Source organism: Colobus angolensis, unplaced genomic scaffold (assembly GCF_000951035.1).
Source record: "Colobus angolensis palliatus isolate OR3802 unplaced genomic scaffold, Cang.pa_1.0 Scaffold49, whole genome shotgun sequence".
In the NCBI taxonomy this organism is placed as follows: domain Eukaryota; kingdom Metazoa; phylum Chordata; class Mammalia; order Primates; family Cercopithecidae; genus Colobus; species Colobus angolensis.
The window spans coordinates 1137702-1157764 of NW_012118376.1; the positions used below are offsets into that span (position 1 = coordinate 1137702).

The following is a 20063-nucleotide window of genomic DNA, read 5'->3' on the forward strand; positions in this document are numbered from 1 at the left end:
TTGTTCTAACAACTTCTATTGCTTAGGTTAGGAAGCTTGAGGGTTTTTGTTGTTGTTGTTAAATGGGAATTGTAAATACTTGTGTGTTATGAAATTATTTGAGCAGAATTCCTTCTCATTGGAATGCCAGGGCTGACCTGAGACAGGTGGTGTCCTGAGCAGGCTAATCATTGGCACCTTATCAAACTGATAATCTTTTTTTTTTTTTTTTTTGAGGTGGAGTCTGGCTCTTTCACCCAGGCTGGAGTGCAGTGGTGTGATCTCAGCTCACTGCAACCTCCACCTCCTGGGTTCACGTGATTCTCCTGCCTCAGCCTCCTGAGTAGAGTAGCTGGGACTACAGGCGTGCACCACTATACCTGGCTAATTTTGGTATTTTTAGTAGAGATGGGGTTTCACCATGTTGGCCAGGCTGGTCTTGAACTCCTGTCTTCAAGTGATCTACCCACCTCAGCTTCCCAAAGTGCTGGGATTACAGGTGTGAGCCACCACGGTGAGCCCAAACTGATAATCTTTATCTACTCCATCTTTATTTAGTGAAGGTGGGAGAAATTGATTTTCTATTAATAAAAATGTGTGCCGTTGCCTGTATGGTGAAATTAAGGAACTTATTACATGTGATTTTCTGAACCAGTTGCTCATAAACCTGTTTAAAGTTTGGCTAATAATACTGCCATGTGCTGCTCAGATGCAAACTTTCACATGCTTGTCAGCTAGGTGACATTGGGATTGGTAGTGAAGTCTGGTTTTTGCTCATATAGTTCTACAACTGCAGATACTCTCATTGGAGGCAGGTCTGTGCTGGGGAGGGACATTTATTTCTACTCCCGGGCACTGTCTGCCTAAGTGGTAACAGGAGCGATTTTCATTTTACCTGTTATTTCAGGAGTTGCATGTGAAAACCCGAGTGAAGAGGCTCTACACTTCTCATGTGTTTCCCAGTAATGGCTTAGTCCCCGCTTTGTGAGTGGTCACCCTGGTCACTGCCAGACTGGCCTATTTAATCCTGCTCTGGGGAAAAGCCAGTTTCATTCTGCTATGTTCCCTTAATGTGGTTAAATTAAATGTGATAAATTAAAAGTGGTGTGTTCCCTTAAAATGCCACCTCTCTGAATACTTAATCTAATAGAACCAGCCTTCTGTGTCTTTTTTTCTTTTAGGTTCTGAATTCATCCCATAGAAATACAATGACACTTTATCAAGTCAGACAAACACAAGAACAGACATTCTGAATTAATGCTGTCTGAATTGTAGAGCAATCTGATCCTGCCTTTTTTTTTTTTTTGAGGTGGAATCTCACTCTATTGCTCAGGCTGGAGTGCAGTGACGTGATCTTGGCTCACTGCAGCCTCTGCCTCCCCAGTTCGAGCAATTCTTCTGCCCCAGCCTCCCAAGTAGCTGGGATTACAGGCATCTGCCACCACGCCCGACTACTTTCTGTATTTTTAGCAGAGACTGGGTTTCGCCATGTTGGTGATCCTGCTTTCTGTTAGGTAGTCAGTCACGTTATATGACTTAGTGGAAGGTTTCTTTTGAGCGAAGAGCACAGTTGCAGTCTGGGGCGAGCCTGATGTTAGGCGATCCTTGGCAGAGGTTCTGTCTCTGTGGACACAGACCTGGATTGGGACCTCAGCTGTGGCACCAGCAGGCTCTGTGACCTAGGGCACTTTTCATTGCCATGTGGAATTCTCATCTCTACTCATGGGTAATCCCTTCTTCCCAAAGTGGTGGGAAGATTGACCAACATAAAGACGGGAATGTGTGTGGTACGTAGTAAATAGCAGGTTTTCCTCTGCCTGTTCCCTGGCACTGGGTATCGTGGAAAGAGCACAGGATGTGGAATCTGAGGGGTTGCTCTGCCAGGCTTTTGCTGTGCCTCTTTGGGCGAATCTCTTACCACCTGTGCCTCACTGACAAAGTGGCAAGCGTAATACCTGCTCAGTTTTGCCTGCCTATTCCCTGAGAATTGTGAGAGGGCTTTGAAAAGTGTGAATTTAGGGTGAGTGATTAGCATAAATGGCCCCTACTAGGCATGCTTTTTAATAATCCAGACTCTCTGGGCTTAAATCCCTGCTCTAACCACTTATAATTAGGTGAATGTCCTTGAGCACGTGACTGTCACCCTGTCTAGTTCTCACCTATCTCACCTGATTGCTCTGAGAGTGAATGATGTACTGTTTGAAGACTGGGGCATACAGAACTAGCACCTAATGAATCTCAGTATACATGCTCATAGATTCACTAGGACATAAGAAGGGACGCAGAGAATCAAACATGAAAAAATATCCACAGTTTTAAAACCCCTCGTGTTTGAACTGTGTCTTGTTGAGCTGCCTTTTATCATGTTATGCAAGTTTGGACCAGGGAAGATGATCTGAATAAACTGAGGATGACCCCCACAAGGTGGGACACCCTCGTGGGCGAACGCAGCGCTGGGAGTTGGTCTTCCTGGGTTCTCTTTACAAGTAAACTGGGGACAGGTCTCTTCCCATCTAGGGGAATTCTAGCGAAGGGGCAAAGTGAAAGCGCTATACCTGCACCATCCGATTCGGTTGTGTCTCCCCGTTAGTGTCTTCCCGTGTGGCTGCTGAGCACTTGACATATGGCTAGTGCGACTGAGGCACCAAAGTTTTCATTCTACTGAGAGTCGATTCGGTTTTTGGCAAAAGTTTAAGTATGTTTGGAACAACTTTCATATGTGATTCTACTTTTTCAACTGTAAATTTTATAAATTTTAAACCAGATCAGTTTTTCCTGATGGAAATTTTGTGCCTTAATTGAAATGTGCAATAAGCACAAAATGCACAAGATTTTGAAGTGTTAAGTATTAGAAGAAAGAATGTAAAAATTCCATTAATAATTTTTATGCTGATCACATGTCAAAATCATAATGTTCTAGAATTTTGAGTTATATGAAATTTATTAAAATTGGTTTCTTTATGCTTTTTAGTGTTGCTACTAAAAATTTTAATACACATGGCTTACAGTAATATTTTTATTGCACAGTGCTGTTCTAGAGCATCATAGAATTGGATAGCTTCTAATTTATCAAGTAAAATACTACTTTCCCTATTAGTTTTTGAAGATTGTGAAAGTGGGTTTTTTCTTTTTTTTAAGGTTTTGTTCATAGTCTGCCATTTAACAAGTTTGAGAAATGTTTTAAATATTCAAAATTGGGGGGAAAAAAAGAAAAAATGCATAGCAAACAAGTTACCTAAGCCTTGTATAATATCGCTCAAGGTCAATGTTTGCTTTCTTTGCAGTCCTTTGGCCTCCACTGCTTTGTGAAGCTGTCAAGGGAAGCCCTCAGAGCCTGCCCCTCACAACCACTCCTTAGGATATGAAACCAGTATTTTCAGCTAAATGATCCCCCTTCTTGATGATTGTTGACTTGGACGTTTGTTGCAGGCACCATGTTCCTGGTGTCACATACTGCTGTGCCCCAGGAGATCAGTTGAGGAACAGTCATCTAGGACAAAATGACTTTTAATTTACCCATAGTGATTCCACACTCTTTTACCATGTACCAGAAATATGGAGATATATTGCCAAGGGCATGATTGCTGGCTAGATGCTTAGTTTTCAGCAGCAGGTGTAGGAAACATGAGAAGATAATACAACGTAAGATTATCAGTATGTTTGTTTCACATTGATGCCCTAGTGGCACTTATGTGCATTCTGAGAGGCAGTGGGTCGAGTGTTTGATTCAGAATCATACTGGTCTGGGTTTGAGGATAGGCCACATCCCTTATGAGGCAATGATGGTGAGGATAGCTATCCTCTGTCATTCTGTTCCTCTGTAGTTGGTGCCAATAGGCACTGGCTGCTTTCCTTGTTAAAATTCTTTGATTGTGTGTACTCAATCTGTGATGCCTGTATTTTTTCGTGTAATAACCGCAGCAAATACATTGCCATTGTTGTGTTTTTCCAGACTGAGCAGATGGGTGGTACAGTTAAAAGCTCTATCTAGGAATTAAGCAGGATTGATATTTCTGTATTAAATAGAAACCATTATCAAATTTTTTGAAGAATCTTTAGCTGAAGGAAGGTGTCTTTTCCTTGCATAGTTTAATTGTTATGATAATTGATCTTCTTAAATTCCAATATTAGAATATAGGATACATTTATACCATCAACTTGTAAGCAGTCAATAGGAATAGGAAGCATTTATTAAGAGAAAGTGTAACAACCTTCTCCCTTTACTTGATGGCAAATTGGACCAAATTTAGGGTCCCTGGAGGGGAAAAATGATAAAGTAGAAATGACAGTGATATTCAAGATTTAACAAAACAAATCAGAGTAATTAAATGCATTGAAGACAAAATGGATGTAGTTCTTTTTGTCATTTTCTAATTTTGTTGCTTCCATGTTGACAATGTATCTTTTTTCTGATGAGACTTCTAGCTAGGCCTATCCCACAGGAGACTTCTGGGGCTTCTCTCCAGAGGGGTATTCTTTTTTTTTTTTTTTTTTTTTTTTTTTCTTCATGGTTCAGGCTTTACTGGGCATCACACAGGGCTGGGGTAGGGACCTAGCAAAGGGAGCAGGGCATGCAGATGCAGATGGTCTTTGAGGGCAGTGCTAGGGAGCTCAGAGATCAGTCTGGCTTCTCAAAGAAGAGACAAGCACTGACAGGAAAAGCAGTCAGGTTGGCATTAGTGCAGGAAAAGAAAGATGTTAGGAGGGGGACTTTGATGGAAGACAGTGGGGAGCTGAAGCTTTAAAGAGCCTTGATGCGGGGAGGGATGATGTTAGAAGAAAGGAAGCCAATGAGGCCTTGGGGAAGAGAAGAGAGTAGAAAGAAGGAGAAAGAAAGAAGGTGGGTCCAGGGAGTCGGGCTGTTCTCCAAGGTCGCAGGCAGCAGGGTCGGCTTTTCCCTCCCATCTTCCGGCATCACGGGGCCCTATGTACTGTTCCACGTGGCTGTCCTTCCGAACAAAAGACCTCGGTGGAATCGGCTGGACTTCATGTAGGCAGAGATCTTCTTCAAACCCTCAAAGCGGGAGATGAAGTCCTTCAGGTTTGGGAAGGCGTCCAGGCAGCTGGGCTCAAATATACGCTTCACGTCAAGGACATCATAGGCGAGGAAATCCACAAAGGTGATCTTGTCTCCTGCAAACCATGGCCGCTTCCCCAGAAACTCTGAGTAGAGCTTTAGCTTTTCAGGGAGTTGCTCTAAGTACTTTGACTTCAGTTTCTCAAAATTTGGGTCAAAGCAGAGTCTGGCCAGCTCCATGCGGTTGTCCATAAGCTGGTTCTCCAAAATGTCCACACGAATCTTCTCCTCTTCTGTCTCCCCACGCAGGTTGTGCTTGCAGGCAATGTAGCGCATGATGGCGTTGCTCTGGGTGATCTTGTGAGTCCCATCAATCAAGTAGGGCAGATTGGGAAAGTCCAGGCCCAGCTTGAATTTTTCATTCAGCCACTGGCTTCTGTCATAGTCAGGAGCGTGCCCCATCAGGTACTTCTTTTCCTTGTAGTTTGAGTCTGTGTATTCCAGGAGCAGGCGGATGGCGTGGGCCAGCCCGCGGATGTCCCAGTACCCCAGCATCATGGGCATAGCGTCTGTTGTTGCGGATTCTGCAGACAGGCCTCCGGGGCATTCTCTTTCTATGAAAAGTTGCTTCCCTTGATGGACTATAAACTTCCCAAGGGCAGGTGTGAGTTTTGTAGTATATCCTCGATGCCCAGTGCAGTGTCTGACATTATAGGCTATCTAGCACAGTGCCTGATACTTATATTTGCTCAGTAAATGTTGGTCAAATTGAAGAGTGCGTGGGGGCTTAACTATAACATCCGCTTTGTAAGTATTTGGGAGTATGGCCCACTTATAATTTGGGAAGCCACAAAATTTTTTTTAAGCCAAAAAGTAAAGTTGAACATTAAGAAGGCACCACTGGAGCAGCTGACCAGAGGCCAGGAAAGCAGATAGGAAGGCATCACTGGCAAGAAGTGATGAGGACTAAAAGGGAGGTTTGGGAGAGTAGGCTGGGCAGGGCTGCAGCCAACTGACGAAACATAGCCTCATGGAGGCAGGTGCCCATGGAGTTAGCTTAGGACAGGAACAGGGCAGCTCTCTGTGGCACAGCAGGTGCGCTGCCATAGGTAAGCTGAAAGTACAAGGAATAGGCCTTAAGAGAATTCTTATGTTGTGGCTCAGTTCTTTTGAGCAGTGGGAAAAAAAGTCATCTGCTTTGGGGAGAGGTGGTGAAGCCTGGAGGCTTAAGAAGAATGCGTGTTTTCCCTAGGTGGAAAAGAACTCTTCTCAGTGCTCATGTGACCGGAGTGCCCATCTTCTGGTGGATTCTGGCCTTCTGTCTGATGGATTATTGCACAAAGAATTCTGGTCCTCCATCCAATTGGATTAGTCCACAGGGATATTTTGGATCTCACATTAATAAATGTATAAGCCTGGCACAGACATGCACCTGTAATCCCAGTGTTCAGGAAGGAGACTGAGGTGGGAGTGAGCCCAGGAGTTTGAGACCAGCCTGGGCCACATAGCAAGACCCTGTCTCTGAAAAGAAAAATGTATAGTTTTGTTGTGATCAGTGAAAGTCCATGAAAAAGGCTATATGCAAATCTCCCAGCAGGTAGATTTGGTTCCAGTTGGTACTCCTGTTGTCATTCCATCTGCATGAAGAATCCTCCCAATCCTTCCTGAGAAAGTTTTTTTTATTTTAACAATCTACTTTAAAAAATTGCTTCTAGAAAGGAACGTGGTCTAATTGAACTCAGATGAATGAGTGTACACTAGGATGGTGTTAGGGGTGTTCCCTTATCATCCCTGTATAACGAATGTATGCTTTTATATGGAGCTTGTTAATATAGGTAAGTAATAGCTGTACACATTTTTATTTAGTATTCTTATTTAAAATAATTTCCCATGCCAAACTACAGCAAACCCTGCTTGCCACTAAAGAAAGCAATAGCATATCCCTGAAGTTCTGAGATGCTGCCCCCGTAAATACCGTATCTGCTCTTTGAAACGTCATAATGACTCCCTAACTAAAACTGACCTCTACTGAATTAATTATTGATTTAATCTATATTCTCTTGGATTCATTCAATTCAGCTTGCAATAAAGTTTTTGTAGTCTTTGCTTTCTTTCATGCTCTGGGCTCGTTGATGCTCCTTGGAACCGTCCTGTCCTTCCAGACACTGCTCGCACCAGCAACCCCAGAGCCACAGGCCAGCCACTTGGCACATGATACAGAGCCAAGGTAGCAGGCAGCCTCTAAAAATGGGGTTGGCCCCATCTCTGCACCTTATGTTACCATCCCAGAACAATCTGTGAAAAACTCTTAAGGCTACTTGGCAAGTCCAGATGAACTTGGAAACATACATGATTTTGATCCAAATTGTTCTATAACTGTGGCCAAGTGGTGTTAGGAGGTGGGCACTTCCTGTCGTTAATTTACATCTCTTTCACGTAATGAAGGCAACTATGACTGAGGGTCATGTTAGGAATCTAATGTGACTGGTCTGAAAGAGCTGGTCCCCTCTGTCTGCCTCGCCACCACATTCTCCCTCCTTGCTTCATTCTCAGACTACATCTGTGATTCAGTTGAAATCCAATCCATTTTTCTCCTAACACTCATGGAGTGACTGTGGATTGGAAAGACACAGTGTAGGGTGGTGGTCAAGTGCTTTCATGGACTTCTCCTCATTCAAGGTCAGGGTCATCAGTTTTGGACCATTATGTCCCACATCAGGTACATTTAAGTTTATTCATCTGGAAACTGGCAGGCATTTTGGTAAAAGGATGCTTACAGAGAAAGTCATTGGGGCAAACCCCTAGAAGTTATGCCTTTCAGTGCTCTGGTATTCTGTGTTGTATGCTTGCATATTTACATCATCTGCACATCTTAAATCTAAGATGGTTTTTCACCTGCCCAGAGGTCACATTCAGTCTTCTCTGGTGGCCTTGAACACTGGTATACTCTCTTTTTTTTTTTTTTTTTTGAGACGGAGCCCCGCTCTGTCGCCCAGGCTGGAGTGCAGTGGCGCGATCTCGGCTCACTGCAGGCTCCGCCTCCTGGGTTCATGCCATTCTCCCGCCTCAGCCTCCTGAGCAGCTGGGATTATAGGCGCCCGCCACACGCCCGGCTAATTTTTTGTATTTTTAGTAGAGACAGAGTTTCACTGTGTTAGCCAGGATGGTCTTGATCTCCTGACCTCGTGGTCCGCCCGCCTCGGCCTCCCAAAGTGCTGGGATTACAGGCATGAGCCACCGCGCGCGGCCGAACACTGGTATACTCTTGAAGCCAAGCAACAGCCCTTACATATATACTATTATGGCTGGTTTAGAATTGCCAGAAACTGTTAATGTGTGACCTGTCCCCACAGTTATCAAAATCACCCAAGTTCATACAGAAATGTATAAGCATGCAGGGAAAAAAATCAGTTCCCATAGGGGTCACTACTGTTAATCTGTTCAAGTTCCTAAGAGTATCCCTTTTTGTACATTCTTTTCTTTACATAACTGAGTTCTTACTCTGTATATAACTTTATGTTGCTACTTTTTGGTTAATATTATAAGTATTTCCTCATGTCGTTATAAGTTCCTTTTCTACAGAAATCTTCAGTATTCTGTCTTATGATATATATCTTAAATCATTTTAACCTGCTTTCTAATTTTGACATTTGAGTTGTTTTCTGATTTTTTTAAACCATTAAATATCAACCTTGAATATCCTTTTACAGATATTATTGTTTAGTTATAAAAAATATTTGCAGGAAATTTGGGCCCTCATTGGCAGTAGAAGAGGGCACCTGTTGTATATCCCCCTCATCAGGAATGAGTTATCAGTTCTTAAGTCTTTGCTAGTTTGTGAGGTGAGAATGGCATCTCATTTTGTTACTGTTTTTATTATTGACCACATCTAATGTTTTCCTAAATAGAATAGCTGTTGAAGTTTGTCTTTTCTGAATTGTTTGTTCATGTTTTTCCTTTAGGTGAAACTCTCATTTATGATAATAGTGACATTTATGACCTTGGCCCATTTTCCTAGAAAAGTTTATTGGAATGCATAATTTTACATGTATTGTATGCTCTGTAATTGTTAACTCACATAAAAGTGTCCTACGTTTGAGGGGAAGTCAGATGTGGAAGTATCAAAGGGAACACAACTCAAAGTTCTCGTGCGGCTTCTTGGTTATGACTGCCCCCATCTGGAAAGTTAGCTCTGCCCAGTGGGTGCCCCCCTCCCACTTCACCCACACCTCGTGAGTCCCTCATTGTCACCCTCATCCTGCCCTAGTACTTCTGATTCCACTCTGCCTGTTCAGGGCAGACGAGGTATAACTTCTATTGTCAGAAGAAGAAGAAAGAGAACGTGTTGGCTCATGGACCCCATGAAGTGCTTCTCACCTGCTTCTCCTCTCCTGATGTTTCTTCTCAGTCTACCTGGCCGACTTCTTTTGCCTGCCCCTTCATCAAGGTCTCCGGGTCATCTTTGGCCCCTTTTCTCCCTTATCTTTTTGCATCCTCTGGCTTTTCCAGCCCACTCAGTGGCTTCAGCTGCCACTCACAGGCCAGACCCTCTCCTCCAGGTGGAGAACCATCCAGCCAGCTGCCTGTTGGGGTCTTCCCCTGGTGTCCCACTGACATTTTTAATTTAGCATGCCCCGAAATGAAACTCTCCCTCCTCTTGACTGGCCCTGTGGCCTGGGTCTCCACTCCCAGTAGAAAGACGTTTTACCCCATCTACCAGAATTCCCCCTCTGCCCACATCCCGTTGGTTTTATGAATTCCTGTCTGTTCTCCTTCCGTGTTCCTCCTTTTTTAGTCCAGGCTTCACTTTCAGAATGAGTGAATGTCTGTTTTCCCAATTAGATATAGTCTTACACAATGGATAAACTAGATTTCTCTAAAACAAATGAAAATTGATATTTTGCAGAGTATGCTACTTTAATGGAATCTATTTTAAATTCTCTGTATGGAGTGAATTCTCACCTATTAATTTACCATTTACAGAAATTAAGTTTTTGCCTCCTTGCTTGGTTTAAAGCAAAACATACCTTGAATACTGTCTAATGTATATTAGTCATGTGAGTCCCTGGACAATACTTTCTAGTTAAAGGGCTTTTGATTTGAAGACTTGATGTTTTCTTGGGACCTTAATTATTTCCATATTTCAATATGTATTGTTTTTTGTTGCATTGGCTTTATCCTTTATTAGCTAGTTTTTCAGCTTACCTCCTAGGGAACTCAGGCAAGAAATACAAATATTTTCATAAGATTCTTTAAGGGAGTAAAATTAATATTTTTAAGATGAAAATATGATTTGTCTTCTAAGGATTGGAAGACTTTATTAAGATAGCAAAATATCCTTCCCCAGGGGTAAGTTTTTTTAGGGCTTATTGGAAATATGGTGCTGGGAAGAATAAAAGGAAATTTAATACCATGGAAGTTGGAAATGGCCCCTGAAATCCAATCCATTTTTAGAACACATATAACACACAATTCCCCAAGATCTGAGACAGCTCAGTTCACTTCCTGAGGCTGTCAGGCTCCTTATGGCTGTGACACGGAAAGTTTCCTCAGCACGAATAAGCCACGGCAGTGTTTTATTTGCTGAAAATCTTTCCTATACCTGATGATGGGCTGCCATTGAGTCTGCCTTCCCTTATCTGTATCGAGTGGCTTTAGTCTGGTACTTTTCTTAGGTTGGTTTCCCCAAAAGCAGATTCTGCAGCAGGGATTCAAGTGCAAGTAGGTGACTTGGGAGGTAAACCCGGAAAACGTTGTTAAGGGAATAGGGGTGTGAAATAGGAGAAGAGAGCCAATAAAGAGATGGCATTGCTGCTGTGGGCACCTGAGGCTCCATCTCTAGTGAATTCTATGAGACATCCATCAGAATTATCCCAGCTGGGCCAGCAAGTTCTGGGATATGTCCTCTCCAACTCATCTCTGTCATTAACCACTTCTTCTGAGACCAGCACTTAAGGGCCAACTCCTGTTGGAGCCAAAAGAGAGCCCTCAAGCAGAAGTCCTGGGTACCTGCTGTAAGCATGTGCGGGAACAGGGGCTTGAGGTGCAGCAGTCATGCACAATGTCTGCCCCTTGCACTGTTGTAAGTTTTCAACACTGGTAGATAAGTCTGTCTATGGGAGACACTTCAGTGGTCAGGAAGGAAGCACATGTAGCGATTTCCAATGGAATGTACTTAAAATAGATCAGTGCTTGATCAATACTGAAGTAGATGTAAAAGAGGTAAGAATTTGATACCACTGATCCTGAAATGGGGAATGCAGGGAGAATCTTGGAGAGGTGTCTAAATGTTGCTCCCAAAATGACATATTGTGCCTCAACAGCAAACACTGACAAACCATTATAATCGCAGTGGGACAACTGAATTGTCAGGGCTCCTTGTAGGGTTGAAATTTCCTCAGAGCTAACCAGCCTACAGAATTATAACTAGGCCCACAAGGAAATTACGGTATTTTTTCCATGCAGTCAGATCTGGAAGAAAACAAAAATCTGACGGAAGTCTATGGCCAGCCAAGTCTGAACAGAGCTGCCTTCATTACTTGGGGAAATTCCTGGGGAAGGAAAGAAGGTGGAATCAGTGCTGTCAGTGGACTTTAAGAATCCTTCTGTGCTGTGTGTTTTCTATTCCTATTTTATTAATGCAGAATCCTTGCTGATACAACATGGGAAATATATCCTAATACCCTATCAGCTCTTCCATTCTTGTCATTTAGGGGGTGAGGGGATATGACCTGGACAGTACAGCTATCAAATCACTTAGAGCTATTGTGTGATGCTAGACCAACAGTACCAAAGTGTCCTCGTTCTTAAAGGTTCCCAACCCAGCCATGAGAGGACAAGCAGAGAAGTCACTGCTGCTGTGGTCAACTCATTATATTGGGGACAGAGGAGGGAACAATTTTGCCAGTTGGAGAAGGCATGCTGGAGCCATGACTTCTCAACTGGGCCTTGAAAATGACTAGCTTTTGCCAAGGGACGAAAGAGGGGAATGGCAGTCCTGGCAGAGGCAAGTGTGGGCAAAGGCAAAGAGATGCGAAGCGCAGAATGTGGTTAAGAGGTAGTGAGTGGTGTGGGGTGACAGATACATGAGATGGTGAAGTTGTGAAGGTAGGCAGGAGAAATCACCTTGTGAAAGTCCTGAAAGCTTTGTCCCTGCTTTTACCATTTCTCCCACACGAATGTCCAAAGGCATGCACCATTTGTGGCCAGCCCATTTCTGTTGACTCATGTCCAAATTCCCACCAAACATCCTGCCATCGTAGGAACAACTTAGGTGCAGGATGATTAATGGAGCCTGCAGAACTTCTGTGGGGTTCCAAGTCCCAAAGGTGTGGTGTTTGGATAGCGAAACCCACAATTTATGCTACATCGCTGGTTAGCAATTCTGTATAGCCCGTGACGCTTTGTTGCAGGAGAAATTGACATGCTTTTTGCACTTGGACAATATTATACCTGAAATATTTATTGTTTGTTTGCTGTATATTTTCTGTCATTCCAACAAGTCCCAAATGTGCTACATTTCTGGAAGTATTTAGCTAGATTTAATAGTACACAGAATTGATCATACTTATTTTTTCCTAATTCTTCCCCCCCCCGCAGTAGTTCTCTCATAGCATTAGTGTGCTGGTGCCTTTGGCCATGCCAGAGGAACATACCTGCTCTTAGAATCCTTCAGTACGTGGACTGAGAAAGGAAACAAAGGAATAAGTTGGCATCAGGTTTCCCCCTTATTACGTTAAGCAGCTAAATCCCTTTAGTTGTCTTTGTCTTGTAGATGCCAGGGCCCTTGGCCTCCAAAGGTTAGCTAAAAAATCACTGACATGAGGCAGATTAATAGGAGGAAAGGCGTACAAATTTATTAAACATGTATACACGAGTGCCTTCAGAATGAAGACCCAAAGATACAGGGGAAATTGTCCATTTTTGTGCATAGGTTCAACAGAGTATGAACAGGCATGTAGATATATGACTGGACAGGAGGGTATGATCTAATGCTAATAGCTTGAGTGGGGAAACCTAGCCTGTCTAGATTCCTCTTGGCCTCTCTGGGCATGCATTCCTTTCTTCTGGGTGTGGGGCAGGACCCTCTCTGTGATGAGGGTCTTAGGACCTACAGTCAAAAAAGGTAGGTCAGATAATTTCTTTAAGGCCAGTTTTTACATAGAATATTTTTAGGTTTCATGGCTGGCTTTTGGGAAAGAGGGTTCTGGCTTCTATAACCCGCCTTGGGGAAATGGGATTCTAGTTTCTGTGGCCTGACTTGGGAGAATGGGACTGAGACATAGGAGGACAGGAGAAAGAGAATAACTTCATGTTTCTAAGACTGCTGCTAGGCCTTCGTTTTGGGGTGTTGTTTTCTGAGCCCCAACAGTCTTTTATTTTTGATTGAATAGCTACCTTGTTAGAGGGAAAGAGAGCTCAAGGTGGTATCCAGGGCCTGGAGCCATTTCTTAGGGTGAATTAGGAGCAGGAGCTGAAGTGACCTCCAGATGCAAACCTAGGAACCCCTAGGACAGTAGGTCCAATTACCATCTTACCAAGTCTTGGACTGACTGATATCTTGGCTCCTTAAATTCAAAATTGCCCTTAAGATTTGATATTCAGCCATTCTCCCCAAATGACTTTGCTATGGAATTCTTCCAAGAAGTTACCTTGTTTATTTCTTAGACCAGTGTACTCACAATTCCTTAAAAATTTCTACTTTCTCTTTTATCATTTATGAGGTGTTTTTTCCCACAGAATTCCCCGTTCCTCTAGATTCACGTTTATTCCATCCTTTGAAATTGCAGTTAGGCTTCCAGGAGATGTTTCCCTGATGATTTTACAATTTTAAAGGTTTAAAAATATTTGACACCCTAGACAGAATGGTAGGATGTTTTGAGTCCAAGTTAGTAAATGGGCCACTGACTGCTGTGTGTCTTTTGGTGAATCACCATTGTTTAGTGAATGAGGTAAGAATCACTAATTCTAAGCAACTGTTTCAGCATCAAGATAAAAATAAATTCTCTCTATTCCCTTTGTCAGTCAGTCTTTCCCGTATGAGAATAAATACAGAAGTATGGCTGGGCATGGTGGCTGATGCCTGTAATCCCAGTACTTTGGGTGGCTGAGATGGGCAGATCACTTGAGATCAGGAGTTCTAGACCAGCCTGGCCAACATGGCAAAACCTCGTGTCTACCAAAAATACAAAAATTAGCTGAGCCTGGTGGCAGGCACCTGTAATCCCAGCCATTTAGGGGGGCTAAGGCAAGAGAATTTCTTGAACCCGGGAGGCGGAGATTGCAGTGAGCCGAGATCACACCACTACACTCCAGCTTGGGCAACAGAGTGAGAATCCATCTCAAAAATAAAAATAAAAATAAAAATAAAAATAAATAAAACAGAATTAAAGAGGATCCTTTTTCAGTCTCATGTTCAGCATCTAGTATCTCCCTGTGCCTTCACTGCATTCCGGCACTCTCTCTCTCTCCACACATAGGGACTATTGTGGAGTTTGGGCCCTGAATTGAGACGGCTCTTGACTGTCCCTGGTCTTGTGAGAGCTCTCTTCATAACGGCCTTAATCCTTGGTTTGAGTTTGCCCTCATCTCATGAATCTTCACCCACTATTGGGATCATCATGTTCTCATGACCAGAGTGTTAGTTCAATGTGTTCTGTGCCATGGCTTTTGAAAGTGGAGAACCTGGTTGTGAAGATGGATGAGACTTTTCTTTTCAAAGGAGCAAAAAATTGTATGGCAGGCTCCAGATTGGTGGCCAACAGGCGGGTAAGAAGTAGCGTGGTTTGCTGGTGGTCCAGTAGCCTGTGTGCAAGCTTGGCCTCCTGATCCACTATAGGTTATGTTATTGTTACTGAATTTCAAATGTGGAATTTATTCATAGTGAATTGTAACATTTATTCTGTAGGAATCAAGACTTCTGTCAATGCTCAGAAACACTGTACCTGAAGAAAACGACCCCCAGGTTTTTGCATATAACTTCTAGGAAAGTTTTTCAAGGATCAAGATGATTTTGAGTGGAAGTTGCTTAATGTCTAGTTACTGGAGCGATGCACTGTGGTGACCTTTAGAGTCATAACCCCAACTCAGGAATTGCCATATTGTGTGCTACTTCCACATATTGGAAGGTATTTTAGACATGGATGCAATGTTTATGGGACATGTATTAAAGCAGCAAGACAAAATATGCTCAACTGGAAGTGTTCTAAAAATCCAGAGCTCATGACCAGACTTTCCAAAATGGTGTTACAGGAAAGTGGTCTTCCTCTGCTTCTATAAACTTACTCATGATGAAAGAAAATTGAGCAGAATTTATTGTTATTGGAAGACTACTCAGAGTCTTCAGCACGCCAACGTGTGTTGTGGCTCTTCAAGGGGATACAGGATTCAGTGTCTCTCCTGGGATTGATCTCAGAGCACCTATGGCCCTGCCCCAGAACTCCTATAACTCTGACCCAGTTGGGGAGATGCTGATATGTGGTAGATTAAAAATGTTGCACATTCTTTTTCACTCCTCCCATTAATAACTGGAGTCTTATTTCCCTACCCCTTGGGTCTGGACTGGCCTTTTGACTTGCCTTCACGGCTCAAATGTGGCAGAAGTGTTGTGTAAGTTCTAGAGTCTCAGCCTCAGAAGGTCTGACTACTTCCACTTTCACCTTCTTGGAACTCTGCTCTGAGACCTCTGTGTAAGGATGCCAGTCTCGCCCCAGAAGGATGAGGGGCCTGCAGAGGAGAGCCAAGGTTCCCCTGTTGGCAGGCAGCATTCATGGCCAGACATGTGAAGGAAGCCTTTGTGGGCCTTCCTGCACAGCTGACCTAGCTGAAAGCCATCGTGACCCAGCCCAGGAGAAACCAGCAGAGGAACAGCCAGGCATTTTAAGCTATGAAATGTTAAGGCACTTTGTTACTCAACAGTAGTTAACAGATGCAACCAACATAAACAGTATCACCCAATAAAAATGCTGACACAAGACAGAAAAATACAATTTTTTATCTAATCTGATACTTTCTAGGAGGCTTTTCTGATTTAAAACTAACTTTCTGGATAGGACTTTTCCAGAAACCTGAATCAGGTGAATAGTTAACAAGCACATAATATGTTTGGCATATGAGGAACTGCACAGAAAATGGCATTTAATCCCAGGGTGGGTGATCCAGCATAAGTCTGCCAGTGCTGCCTAGGAAAGGTGAGGGGAGCTGAGGGAGAAGTTCTGGCCTTCACAGCTGCCCTACAGCAACAGCTTCCGAAGAGCCGACAGCTACTTGTGAGGGTGACCGGTGTCACTTAGGGCTCATTCTGACAGCTGAATAATTAGATTTACACAGACATGGCTGTGGATACGGCCCATCTGCTCTGTTTGCTGACCAGCTGTGGGATGGGAGACCTTTCCAGTGTTCCTTTCATAGACCAAGTTTAATTATTACTGGCTCCAGGGACAAATCTGATTAGCAGATGTCACAGGGGGTCTGTTTTCAGCAGGCCCTTGGTGAGATGCGGAAATGTGAGAGGGCCTCTGATAAGCACTCCCCACTGAGGCTGGACAGGCGAGTGCCTGGGACTAGGCCTGGGCCAGCACCAGCTCCTTGGATACGTCATCCACTCCCTTCTCTGGGTGGAGCTCTTTACCTGGAAGTGCGGACTGTAGCTTATGTACTGTAGCTGGGAGGCCTGTGCCAGAGTCACTGCATTGCCACATCCAGGCCTTAAAACACTCAGAGCCAAGGATCGTGACAGTCATACTACAGCCATGCTGGCCACAGTGAGTTGGGAAGAACCAGAAGGACGTTGCAGTCATGGGAGTTGGAGCTAGAAAAGACCCACTTGGTCATGATGGCTCTTCCTCCGACGCGGCCTGATCATTCCCTCGGGATCCTCTGGAGTGCTTTGTAAAATCTGTTTCCGAATGACTCAGGCTGGGAGTCTTCCAGCCATTCCCTGGGAAGATGTAGCGGCCTTTCCTGAGGAGGAAATATTTCTTCACGATGGGTTGGGATATTTTGTTGGTTGGCTCCAGCCCCAACCCTCCTGGCCAGTCTCCCTCAGACCACCCTGAACAGGCCCCCTGTACCTCTTGGGTTCCCGCAGTGAGATCTACGTCATGCTTCCGCGGAGCGGCAGTTAAACCGAGGAGGCCTGCTTCCTAGTCCTGGTGCTTTCTGAAGCGATGACTTTCTCCAGCTGCTTTGTTATTCTCATCCCCTCCTCTGAATTTCTCAATTTTTTTTTTTGTCCCTGTTAATATTTCATATGTGTGGAAACTGTACTGGTACTTCACAGACATTGTAAGGACTGTGTATTCCACCATGAGAAAGGCATTTTCATTGGAAATTATTTTAAAATTTTGGTGAGGTTTTGATAGATTGGATTGACCTTGGTTTCCATGCCACTGCTCGGTGAGAATAAAGAACTGTAAATGCACTATGGCTCCTCCAGAAACCCAGAGTAATAATATCAGACGTCATGTGTGCTGGCTGGCACAGCCACGTAAACATTGTGGTCCTAGGGCATTGCTTTTGGGGAGTTGATGTAATTCAACGTGTAGTCAGTAAAACAAAGAAAGGAAGGGTTTGTGTGTCTGCCCAGCCCACAGCCACGTTGGGAACATTTAGGAAGCACGAGATTGTGGTTTGTGGGCTCTGCCTCTGTTGTTACTGATGCAGCCGTGAGATGAAAACCAGGAGTGCCCCGGTGAGCCTCTTAGGGTTCAGGCTGAGTGGCATTTGTAGGCCATAAGATGGAAACTGGAAGAGTGAGTGGTTTAGATCAGCGCCCTTCTGAGCATGCTCCACAGAGTGTTCCACTTTCTAGGGACATTTTAGGAGCTACCAGGAGGTGATGGGGGGACTAAGGGGACCCTCCTCAGCCCCCTACTTTGTGTTTTTTGTTTTTTTTTTTTAAACCAGTACAGCTCTGCTTTCATCTGTTTCATATGCAGAACTGGGGTTGTTTGTCAGATTCTGTTTTATAAACAGTGTTTCATGCTCAAAAAGAAAGTTTGCAAACCACAGGTTCAGAGGACTGACTTCTAATAAAAACAAACAGAGAGAAACCTCTTTAGCCAGACAACTAATGATTACATTTCTGGGATCTGCATCGATCAATTCACAGACATTTGGAAGCAGCCAAAAGCAAAGCACTAAACAAATAGATGTTTCTGTGTGACTAGTATGTCATCAAGAAACCCATAGTCAATATAAACAGAACATGCAGACTGTGAGCTCTGAGTAGCAAGGAGGCAGGAGGCCAGTTCTAGTCATATGTGCAGGTGATTCTGCCAGATTGTGGTGTTCTAAGTAAGCACCAGCAAGTCCTGGAGTCGAGGTTACTGAGAACATGTGATAAAAACTGTCGTTTATGGAGAGCTTTCCGTTTGTTGATCACTGTCCCTTGGATGCACTGCTCATCCTACAAAATGTAGGTTCTATTATTATTCCTATTTCACGCATGGGGAAGCTGAGGCTTGAGGTTGAGTGGTTTGCCCAGGGATAAAGTAGTGGAGGTGGGGATAGGTCCTCTTGGCTAGAGCCGATGCCCTCGCATACAGTACAGTGCTGCCGTGTCCCTGTCATGGTTTTGGTGAGCGGAGTGCCTAAGCATAGCTACTTTGAAAAGTGTCTTTCTTGCCAGAGATACAGCTTTATGATCAATCCACTCAAAAATTGTCCCGTATAAGTTGAAATTTAATGTTGCATGTAAATGATCCTTATTGTAGAAAAGAGAATATAGAGAAAATAAGCCAGTAGTATAATCTTAACAATGTGTGCAAAAACTATTCAGACATGTACAGCTCTGAAAGTGTGCGTTTGTGCTTGGGTTTAATGGCTCATAGACAGTCACTCCAGAGTTTTTAGTGGTAGCATAGAAATTAGAACTCTCGAGGCCACAGCAGCAAGTAACGTGACCAAGGTATAGGAGAGTAACCTTTTCACAGGTTTTAAGTTTTAAAATTTGGGGTATTTTTCTCAGATTGCATCTTAGTTTCTCCATTTCAGCCTCTGTATCATGGCCTTAGCTAAAGGCTGAGAAGTAAGGATGAGTCTCTTTTTGAGGGTCTGCCCTTGACTGACTTCATACCCTTCCAAATGTATATAAACCAGTGTCTTATTCTTTATTCTGGCCAATAAGATTGTTCAGGCGAGTGTCTTAGATTCTGCAGAAAGTTCTCTGCGGTCAGTTGACTCTGTTGGAACAGAGTAGGTCTCCTGAAGAGTGAATTTAACAGGCATTTAGGTTTGTTTTGATAGGTGCATTTGGAAAAGCTGGGACTGCTTGAGAAACTATTTCACAGCACATCCAGGTGGGTTGAGTGATCTGCCTCCATGCATCACACCAAGTCTTTTTAAACAAGATGAAAGCTGTAGTGAGTTTGTCTCATGGAGCAAGTGAGGCCCTCAGGGAGAAACATGAACTTATGTGGGTGCTTGGGAAGTATTGGATAATAACTTTTTCAAGCCATGAGGTCCCCATTTGCCAAGCAGAAATTTATAACAGTGCCCTCGTGGCTTAAAAGTGTTCATTTTCTTTCCCAAGTGTCTAACTCTCTTCCTGAAAATAGTGTTTTCATTGAAGGCTTGGACCATACTAGATCTTCACAGAGAAATCCTACCCTTGATTCTATAGCAGACAATAGTGACTTTGCTGAGATAGAACCTTCGGTGTTGCCTCCTGATGGAGAACAGTGTTGGGTAAGGGGGACATGAAGAAGTGGCTAAGTAACAGCCATCTGATATCCTGCAGATCGTATTGGAGATGGATGTGAAGAAGTGCTCTCTGCATGGTTTTGGACCAAATGGCTGTGAGAGTGTGTGATCCACCTCACAGTGACAAGCAGCTTGTCGGTGGTTTCCAAAACATCTGTCTTAAAGAGGCGGTTGCAATTCCTACAAGGGAGTGTTTCCATTCATTGTCCATGAGAAATGAGAGAGAGTGGGAGCGAGTAATGCACGCTCCAGAGGAAATGCGTGCACTCTCCACTTGGGATTACAATGCAGATGAATTCCACATTTTGGTTAGGGAATGTTTTCTTTTAAAAAAAGACAAGAAAGAAAAGCTTAGTCGCTGTCC

The 20063-nt window shown here is 43.6% G+C and overlaps 1 protein-coding gene and 1 pseudogene across 2 annotated transcripts in view; one reads left to right on the top strand and one right to left on the bottom strand.

Annotated features, from left to right (window-relative positions):
• LHFPL2 (lipoma HMGIC fusion partner-like 2) overlaps positions 1-20063 on the top strand; it is a 275944-nt gene that overhangs the window by 189934 nt on the left and 65947 nt on the right. The gene's annotated exons all lie outside the window — the stretch shown is intronic.
• LOC105524092 lies at positions 4601-5599 on the bottom strand (annotated as a pseudogene). Its single transcript, XR_001003696.1, has one exon. The product of XR_001003696.1 is annotated as a glutathione S-transferase Mu 5 pseudogene (transcript).